Here is an 11386-nt window from a genome sequence, read left to right on the forward strand (position 1 = left end):
TGCTTAGGGAAAAACATGACCAGCTTCAAGCAAAAGCTAAGTAAAAAGACATCGGAGCAGGTTAAAATCTTAAGCCCCGGCAAAACGACTGGACATTATCACTGAACATGGACTGGACAAATGTCCAGCGTAAATGTTGCGTCGTTTTGCCACCTTGTCCAGTCTTGTTCAGCGATGTTGAATGTTGTTCAGTCGATTTTGAAGGCAACCAAAAATGTTCAGTGGACAGGATTAAATTTCTTTTGTTCACTGATGTTATACAGAAATTGTTCAGTCGTTTTGCCACTCTACTGAACATTGTCCAGTTCGCGCACGCGCAATCGATTAATGGTTTGGATTTGGCGTCAATTTATTTCCCATATTCAAATCTTCAACAAACTTTCCTAGTCAACACCGCGAACGAAATGGAAACAACGTAAAAATTCAATTCGGCCAATAGTAGAAAAAGGCATTTCATTAAATAACGATGAGTCTTCTGATCAGATTAGCTTTAGTTACGATAAGGAAAGCGATGCCAGAGAGCACGAGGACGGTGATTTTGATGAACCTAGCAGTCCTAACCACTTTTCAATAATACACTTTAATTCATAACATAACACGGTTAGGGCTATGAAAAGTGTATTTTCAAAGGTAAAGAGATGCCTTGTCCATACCCTGAACAAGTGAGCAATGTCCAATGTGTGACCAGTGCAAATGTCCAGTCGTTTTGCCGGCGCTTTATGTATCGCATTGAAACAGGGATGTTACAGTATAATATGTCGCCAAAAAGGAAATACCGTCAAGAGAAAAATATAACAAAATGTCAATAACATGTTCCCTGAAGAAATGTGTTTGGGCTGCGGTGCAAAAATGAATTCATAATTTTGATGGTTTTGGAGTACTCGCGTGTATATTTACTCTTTCCCACAAAGTCTCTGAAAATTCAAGGCAAACAGATTAACGCGTGGGTATACTTTTTCACCCCGCATTCACTTTTTAAGCTAAAATATTTTTTTGCACTTTTATCAACCGGCCCTTTAACCGACCGGCCCTTCGGGCGATCGCCCGAATAGCCCGACCAGCCAGTCCGCCCCTGGGCCTTCCTCACGGTCGCTGACCGTGTGATCGCCATGTATAGATTTTTCCCACCTATCATGTGACTAGCTTATTGCCGCCATGGTGGATCACAACCTAGCCTTGGATACACATAGCAATGCGTTATTTATACCATACGGATTTGGAAACGGACATTTATCTTCGCCGATTTCGAAACAGCATATATCGAGAAACGTTTGCATATGTATCTAGCCAACTTGTTTGCTGTGCCTGTTTATTTTCGGATTTCTTTCTTAAAAAACTTTAGAAGTACAGCCTTCTAACTGAACGCAAACAGAATCACTTTTTGTGAATTATGTTTAGGCCACAGTGAAATGGCAAGCTTGAAAGATTTTGTGACTTCCCTAGAGCTTCAGGAGAAATTCAGATATGAGGAGAAAAAACGTTAGTTGATGGTATAGACCCATACTCAGTGCTTAAGAAGAACTAGAATGCCTATATAGGACTGACCATCCTTCAGTGACAGACATTGATATTGTCAACTACCTACTTTGTTTTAATAAGAACGCCTATATTTCCTTCAACCAAAAGTGCAAAAGGTTTGCAAGACTAAAGATGACTTAAACAAACGCAAACGTTTGTCTGCTTCTCTACAGGTAGATCGGCTCTACTGATACACGTAAGCCATACGTTCCTTTCTTTTGTCGGGACTGTAAGAAACAAAATATTAGTGAATCTTTCAAATTGTGATAGAAGTATGAAAGTTGCTATGAACCTATCGAAAATGCCCCTCAGTGCTATTTTTAGGCTTTGGTAAAAGATCCAAATATTCAATGGCTATTAGAACAACGGTACTGTGAGATGCATGTAATTTCGTACACTAAAGACAAGCACAGTTTATCAAAGATAGGCATCAGTTTAATTCCATTGGGCGTTTTCATACAATCTAATGTCGTAGAAGATCTTTGATGAGCATGTATACCTGGGTGCGCCCTGTTTTATACTATTTTGCTTCAAATTTGATTGATCTATGAATGTTGTTGCTCTATTATATAAATTTCTGTACGTTCTTAAGCGGATATGGCCAAATGCAAATATCTTCATCGTTAAATATGTTACCCACAATCGGGTCACTATTCCAATCGAAAAAGAAATTTAGTAGCATTTTTCGAGAAGATCTGCAACCTTTCTTTTTAGCGTATCAAGCTGTGCATCTCTACCAAATTTCGTGCTTCTATCACAATTTGCATAATTTTTTTACTAACAGCCCGGACTATTTGTTGCGAATCGACTTTGGATCTTTATCAAGATGCATGATAACCTGAAACAAATCTACAGGTACATTTAGTTATTGCACAGAACCTAACAATTGAGATTGATCTAACTGCGGCCTAGCTTCTCCTCCCTGACCAGAAAGGCTATTAGAAAGCGGTACTTCTAAAGTTTTTCAAAAAAATTTTCCGAAGATAAGAAGACACAGCAAACAAGTTGGCTAAATACATATGCTAACGTTTCTCGATATATACTGTTTCGAAATCAGCGAAGATAACTGTCCGTTTCCAAATCCGTATGACATAAATTACGCGTTGCTATGTGTATCTAAGACTAGGTTGTGATCCATCATGGCGGCAATCAGTTAGTCACGTGACAGGTGGAATAATCTTTTCTAGACTCTGCTAGGTTAGCCAATCGATTCATTGGATACTCTGCTAGGATAACCTATGTTGCATCAAAACAGTATATCGAATCACAGTAAACCATGCTCCTCTTTCGCTCATTTTGGCAGCTTATACAGAGGTTCACTTTTGCCTAATCAGTTTCAACCAGAGGCCTTCGCAACCCTAAAAGTAAAAAAACGAAGTACGTAATTTTAGGACTTGTTACCAGGTGGGCATCTAGCAATGAATAAATGAAATAGCAATCCAGCTGCTTGAGAAACTCAAAAATTAGATTTAATTTCATGTAACAAGTTCAAAAGTTAGATTGACACGCGAAGTCGAAGATTGGAAGCAGTGATAAAGCCAGGGCGGTCTTTTATCCTAATTGCAAGATAGCTATCAGCCCGAATGAGGGTGTGCCCACACCTACTCAAGTAACTGCCTTAAGTATACTTTCAGTTGATAGCGAGTTATCAGTTAATAATGAATATTTCTGGCAGAATTTCAGATGCACCTTTGGCATATTTTGTGCTTTTTGGGAATCAGCCTGTTGCATATTCACAGCAAATTAGAATGTATTGTTTTAATCATTATTTTTAACAGCATTTTTAGTTCGGTTTGATTACCCGAACTGTAAGGTAAACGAAATACTACAATTAAAATGCGATTGAACTACATAAAAACATCGTTTTTGCCAATTATCTGCAAAGTGCTCGAATGCATTATGAATGACCAACTGATATTATAAAGTGACAATATACATCTGCACTTTAGGAACACAATTCATGAGAACACCGAGGCAGGCCTTTCCGAAAAAACATTAACAGTGTAAGAACATATCCAGCCTCAGATGTAAAATCAGAAGAAAAATTTTAGTCTTTTTTAAAGCTTTGTCTTGTGTAAAGAAACACAACAGCTTCTATCAACTAATAAACCGTTCTACTAGAAATGTAATTCAAAGCTTCTATTTAATGGTCATAGAAACAATTTACAACAGGTAGCTGGAGATAAGTCAATTTAGCAAATAGAAAACCTTTAGAATATCCGAGCTTCAAATAATCCGAAAAATAGTAACAAGAGACGCAGCAAAACTGTCTGGCTCTTATAAACGCAGTGGCGGATTTAAGGGGGGGGGGCAACTAGGATCCATCCCACACCGAGTTGAAATAAGTCTGGCGCCCCTATTTTGTAAATTTTGCGCCCCTTTTTTTAAGACTTATAGGTAATTTGCTTCAAGGATTACTTCAAAGTGTACAATAATTACTGTGAAAATTTCCTTGCAATTTGAATAAAGAGCCTTCTGTCAGTAGTTAGGGTCTGAAATTGTTGTATACAGCGTACACTTGTCAACATTTCTCAGCGCCCGCACTACCAACTGCCCCTCTTTCAAACTTGCTCTGGACCCGCCCCTGTCTAAATGGAAACGTGATCAGGAACACTTGTAACTATAGCTGCTGAAACAATTGCAGACAAGCAATTCTCTTTTGTGAGCGTGTATTAATGCTTTAATGAGAGGGTTGAGTACGGTATACCATGTAAATTTTCAGAATTGTTGCTGTTAGTACTTAAGGGCTATTGGCCTTAAAGTCTTAAGGTCTATGTTTCACTGTAGGCCGCCTCAAGACATTTAGATGCAAAACAGTGGTAAGACAGGGATGTATGTTTGGCCCACTATTATTTGTATTGTCTAAACATGACTAATCTGCTTCAAAAATGGTGCACATCCGTACGACTGTAATGATAATCATAACATTTTTATTAATGCTATAATTTTTGCTGGGAAAATACGTATGATAGGTTAGGTTTGTTTCTTTCATCGCGAGATTTTTGGTGCAAAGCTTCCCAAAATCCATGCATCTGAAAGAGATGACGATAAAAACTAGAGTTCTACGAAAAAAACAAACGATTGCCGTCTTCTTACTCATGTTAAATGCCTGTAATTATTTTTGCTTTTTTAAGCAAAGGACCTTGTTGGTGATCGTCACTTCATGGTACTTGCAAAAATTCTATTCTGAATCACGTGCATTAAAACACAGGTATTATTAATAAAGTCTTGTACATGTCATATGTACAGGTATAAGAGAGCTATCGGGATATATTAAGACATACAATCTGTAGTTTGTTAGGAATTTTCTCTCTGCGCTCCAGACAATGTGACATTAAGAATATTAAAAAAATTTTTATAAATAAGATAGGTCCTGAAACGGAAACTTGCAGTATGCCCAAATAGACATGATTCTTTGAAGTAGTTCAATTTTTTTAACTGCTGATGTTGACGCGAGAAGCACATTCTATCTAAAATCAGCTTAAACTTTTATATTCTTAGATTGCAGAAACCTAGTTGCATATCACATGATACATGAAATGCAAGTATTTCAAGACAAAAACAAAATAGGCCTTTAAAAAACTCATGTTTACAAACTTTTCAGTATTCTATCCAAGTAACCAAGCAAATTGTACAAAAAATAACCCTAATTCTAAGGTATTGAAATATTCAGGGGCAACTAAGGAATAGAAATTCCAGAATCATTGGTTTTCTGTTTTGCTTTCTAGAAAGATCCCTCGTTGCTTTTTCTTTTTGCCAAAGAGAAAGTGGCTGAGTTAAAGGAAGGAGACACATAACAAACGGGAACATTTACTTGAATAGTACCATGAAATTAATCAGTTTCACAAACAATTTTCATTTATTGATGAACTTTAATCATAATTATATACATTTGTTCCATGTTAATACAGAAAGTTTTGCCCCCATCAGGTGATAAATTTTCCATATATATTAGCAAAAAGCCTTATTTATTTTCAAAATGCAATTTTCTCACATTCTCAATTTATACGCACTACTCATACTTGTGAAATTAATATAGAAATTTGCTGAAAGAAAATAAACATGCGGTATGTCATTTGTAAGCTTTTGTAATGGTGAATGCAGGGAAATGTCAAGCCCCTTTGTTCCTGCTACTATGTAGCCTCCGTAGTCAACATAAAACTCCAATATGCGTGGAAATTTAAATATTCTGAGAAAAACATCTATTTGAACGATGATAATTATACTCTTGCAGATTTTAACTGTTTCTCTGCACAGAAGAGGCTCTAAGCTTGGTCGTGGCACCCTAGATGCTTAAGTAACACCTCTCTCTTCAGAGATTAACTTTCCACAGAGAATCATAAATGTTTCTTTTGTTTCCTAGTTTCCATGACAACTAAGCTCTATTTTTAGATTTTCATTTTTGAAAGAGCATAAAAACATTACTTTGGATGCCAAATTTCATTTTTCTAGAATGAAAAGTGACGAAAATAGATTTTGGATTGGTCCCCTACCTTAAAAGCACATAAGGAAAACTAAAAATAACAGTTGATCCCTTGAAACCCAAAACATTGGTAGATGAAAAATGTGCAGCTACTTTGATAAAAAGTGGTTTATTTCATTAATTTCATTGATTGAATTTTTTCAAACAGATTAGAATAATAGCCTAATCAAAAGATGAGATGCAGAATATTTTGCAGAGCTATTTATAAATGCGAAGTTCTAGGATTTAGAGAAGGGGGTCTGGAAAACGGGTGCGTCTCATCTCTGCGTGGCTTTTCTAAAGAGTGCAAATAAAGGCAGTTTTTATCTAAGTAAAGCTTTAAATGCTTATTCATTGGATAAAATGAGGAGAACAGTTACTCACTGATCTCTTTTTGGCAGAAATTGGCATATTGGGATGTTTCACATTGTTCTTTCTTGTCCTATTGCAGATTTTGGACAAAAGTACATCTTTTTGACAGATGAAATAAACTGGCTTGGGTATTCTCCTTTGGACTATAAATGTCGTTTTGCGCTTCATGTTTGATACCGTAAGTTTTGCATACATTCTATTTTCTACATACATACATTGCATAAATAGATAAATTCTTGTCAAAATTTCAAAACCAATAAGGAACAATGTTTTAGTTTTCTTTTAAGTCTTTGAAATGATTCATGAAAAAAATTTTCCTTTTTGCAATTCCTTTTGAAATTTTCAGGTCTCGCTAAAAATAATTAGGACAGCAGTCTCTTTGCATAAGATGCATCCAGTGGTATCTCTTGCAGGCGTTGCCAAAATCATCGTTCTGTAAATGGAATGATTTATATGCTTTAATTGGGTTTATATAGAGTTTCCCTTAGAAATGCACAAACTACTTTTTAATATTTTTTCTGTCTAGCAAAGTGAATATCATTTTTTAAGCAAACTTTAAAGATATGATTTATTGATCAAAGGACTCTTCTTAATCAGAATTACTCTTTTATCAGGGCGCATAATTTGATTTTTTAACAGAACCAAAAGTATGTACTCTAAGGTCCTTAATAGAAGGGGGGACGCTTAATAATTTTTTATTTTTTTCTGACCCTACCGGAGCTTATTTGGACCCCCCCCCCCCCCCGCTTATTAGTTTTTATATGCAATCATTCATATCCCTTATTGCATTTGTCCTTTGTTCTTTCTGGTGTAAAATTTCTTTAAAGTTTCTCTTAAATGAAGAAATTGCATTGTACAAACGTTTTAATATAGAAAAGTAGTATAACATCTGTAAAAATTACATAGGCTGATGTACACAATGATAATTAGCCTGCTCATTTTAGTAATATAACCATGCATTATTACATGGTGATAATTGTGATTTTGCTATCGATTGTATTCAGAAGAAAATCTCATTTGACCCCAAAAAAGAATCATCACGTGATTTTTCAGATTTTTCAGATTTCACCCCCTCTACTTACTAGAAACCCCCCCGCTTATTCATCTTTCAAAAAATTTCTGACCCCCTCCCCCCCCCTCCCCGACTATCAAGACCCCCTCTTCTATTAAGGACCTTAGAGTGTGCACATCTTTCCTAGCCTATGTCCCAGACCCCTTACTTGAAAGTAGAGAGTCTGTGTTTTTCCCAGGATCTCTGGGAAAATTATTTATGCATAAAATATGCGGCTTCACATGGCAAAAGTGAGAGATGGAGTAAACAGAGCGTAGTTTGCTGCGACAGTTTACGTATTCAAATAGTAAAAAGAAATGTCAATGACGCCTAGCAAATTGTTTCTCAAAGCGAGGATGGGAACACTTCAAAACCGGAAGATGCGATGGTATCAAAACATACACTTTGATGTTGATAAGTTAATTGACCTCTATCTTCAAGTTAGGAGTCTAGAGCACATCTTTCCCTGTCCCAAAAGTGAGATTAAATTTGCCAGTGAACGTGCTACTTTAAATGTTAAGTGTTTTTCTCATGAGTTTCATGGATGAATTTTTCATAGTATCAGCTTCTTTTCTAGAAAGCTCCTACTCTTCCGCGATGGTTTAAGCGCTAGAACCAAAACTAGGCAAACATTTATTCTATTTTCCAAATTTACATTGAGAATCATGATCTTTATTTTCTTTTTGATTGGACAAAAGAAAATGCAAAAAAAACCACTAAAGATTTATTATATCTTAGAAGAACACGACAAGGAAAGGAGAAAAACCCAAGTTTTTCAAAGGAAACTTTTCGGCAAATAAAGGATTGAATACTCGATTTGCTGGCAAAAAGGGCCTGGACAACCCCGTAAAATGGCAAAAAACTTCTTATTTTTGCAACAAACACGTTTTACACCCTTCACGTCACCCATAGTGAAAGCCCTGATCTTCCTGTTTAAGTTTCATCAGGTTTTGTTACTGAAAAAGTAGCCACCCTTTTTGCTTTTTTTTCTTCCGAACACATTTTACTTACATATCTACAATCTCGAGATCTGGAGGAATTGAAAATTCTTTTGAGATTGCAAATGTTGGAAATAACGAACGTTTTATAAAGAACTGTCAAAATAATACTTAACGAGTGAAGAAAACAGAAAACTTCAAGCACAATAATTAAAACATAAATAGAACAAAGTTGTTTATGCCTTGTTTTTTATTACATAGAGGCAAAATATAAAACATTGGTGGCTTTAGATAGTGAGCCATCAAGTTTGCAGGCATTTGAGAAAGCAGGTATCCACTTTGTTTTTAGTGCCCCTAGAACAATTTCTCATATCGTCTTCTGAAATGTGCTCTACGTATCAATATTTGTTTGAGTTATGCTGCCACAACTATAACTTGTCTCGCGACGAATTGTAAGATCTTTTGTCGTTTCTAGCCTGAACGAAATTTTCCCTCCAATTTCTCACAAAATGGCAGCCTGCTTGACAGTCGCGCTTTATGTCGCAACCTTGAATCGGAAGATGAAATCAATGAATGATTTAATTGCAGAATACACAAATGGATGAACAATAATTGTAGATGGCCAGTATTTCGCACTGAACGCATAAACACCTGTTATCCAAGTGCCCGTTACCCAGGCTTCGTGTACAGCGGAATTAGAGTGGCCGTCCTGCTGCCTTTATCCCAGTGTTATTTCACTGAAATATCATCACAGAAATGCTCAATCTACGCTGTTGAAAGAAATTTTCAGGGAATTAATTATTTTGCTAGAGCCAATTCACGTAATTGGTTATCTGAATAAAGTCTGTAGCAAATTATGAATTTAGGCCTAATCGTCTCATATTGTAAGCATAGATGTATCACACAAACAACTAGTAGAATCCGTGATTATAAAATATCTGGATTATAAATTTTCTGTGAAATGAACAAAGGGTTTTGATCGTTATATTTTGATCGTTTAAAATATCATAGAATCTTTACAATAGAAATTTGTCAAGCCGTCTAACAGTTGAATGTAATACTGAACGAGGCTACAAGGCAAGGACCTTGTGAACACAGATTCGAACAGAGGGGTGGAAATGAAGGTAACATGAAAAACTTGAAAGTAAAATGTAAATTGTGAAGAATTTAAAGAATAGTCGGGAAAAAGTTGAAAAATTTTCGTTTTTGTTACAGTTTTAGTTAAAATGATTAATAAAGCACTTTTTCTTGTTTTATTCATCGCTTTCTAATTACAATGCGCCAAAGAAAAATTAAAGGCAAGAAAATTAACTCACGAGGCTGACAAAATTATTTCGAAGATCACCGTTGATAATATCTGTATATGTAAATATATATATAAATACTTTTAAAGCATAGCTTATGATACGGGGCTGCAACCAAAAAGAACCTAATTTGGCCTATTCAGCTTCAGGAGAATTCTCACCTGTTTTCATCTTGGCCTAATTCAGGAATGGGTCGAGAGGGGGGTTAGGAGGGGCAAAAGGTCCAGGGCCCGTACTCCGATGGGGCCCGTAATAATGTAGTAAGATCTATTTATAATGCAAAAAGCTAGTATTTCAGTTACTAATGCGGAATCAACGCCTGTAAGTTTATCGCAGAGAGAAACTATGCTCACATGTCCTTGATTCATGTAAAATATTTTTGCACATTCTTGTAAAAATCCTTAAAAAACTTGTTCAACAATTTTAACTAAAAAGGGTGTTTCCCTAGCTCTCCGGGAGGCTGAAGGGCATGGCCACAGGAAACTTTCTCAAGTGGGGCCAATTTTGTGAATCACCCCTGGGCCCGAATTGGCTCTCGACGGCCCTGACTACTAGCACAAACCTTAATCTGGCCTGATTTTATCACATTTACTCTAATGAAGTCCTGAATACCAGGGGGGGGGGCAATTTATTTAACATCTTTACTTTGTAAATTATTTTCCAATTATGTCATAAGTTTTCGTGATTTTGCGTTGTTACCGTTACCGCTCAGGATGCAGAAAAGGTGTTTAAATACAAGCCCCTTTATCATACTTAAAGTCCTTGCAAGAAAATTTTAGTGTTTTTTAACTTTAAATAAAAGCAAGTTTGTATACAAAGAATTGAGTCGAAATATAATTATTGTCAGTCATTATATATGATTCTATGGCAAAGGAAACTGTGATAAAAATGAATACGTTTGTCAAAATGAATCATCACTTCAAAACGAAGAGTTAACTGTTCTGTAACCAACAACTGCACTTTTGTAATTGCTAAGAACAGCTGTTTTAGATAAAACCGGCTTGCTTCATAATGTTTCATTATAAAAATGAACAAATCGCAAAGCTGTTTGTTCCAAGCACATGCTATTCACGAGTTCAGAAAACACAGACATTCGTGGATATTTCCATTTAGATACTTTTTCTACGAAGATCATTCATAAAATAACTCGATTTGCATCAATGTTTTTCTTACCGGATCAAGAAAAGTGACTACGAAGGAGAATGACCTCAAAAGGCAATGGACTGCTTTTCTCCACGATTTATCCAATATATTCTATCTGATCTAAGAATAATAAGGTTTCCAGATGGATCTCGCAAACAGATCACACACAGCTGTAGCTGTTACTGCCATGTCTCAAAATTCATCAATTTCCAATTACCAATACTGGCGAAAATTTTGCTTTTAAAAATTTTGATTGTCAGGCAAAACATGTTCATGCTACTCAATTCCTCGTAAAGTATTGTATGATAGAAGGAAAACAGTTATCTTAGCTTAACTACAGTTTTGCAAAAAGTTGTCTTTCCTCCAAACCTGAAATTTTTGACATCACCCTTCTTCATTTCTCATTTCACAATTTAAATTTACTCAAAATAACAGCTAGGCAGATTTTGAACCAGATAATAATATGCAATTATTTATCTTCTCGATAAATTTTTTTTGTCCTTGCACAGCTTTAAAGCTTGTATCAGGTTTTCAGTACAAATTTTCCTGACACATATCAATAATTCCTCATAGATTTTTTTCTTAAATATCGACCTTT

The sequence above is a fragment of the Rhopilema esculentum genome, chromosome 16 (genome assembly GCF_057945365.1).
Source record: "Rhopilema esculentum isolate cy_ngs chromosome 16, ASM5794536v1, whole genome shotgun sequence".
Classification (NCBI taxonomy): Eukaryota; Metazoa; Cnidaria; class Scyphozoa; order Rhizostomeae; family Rhizostomatidae; genus Rhopilema; species Rhopilema esculentum.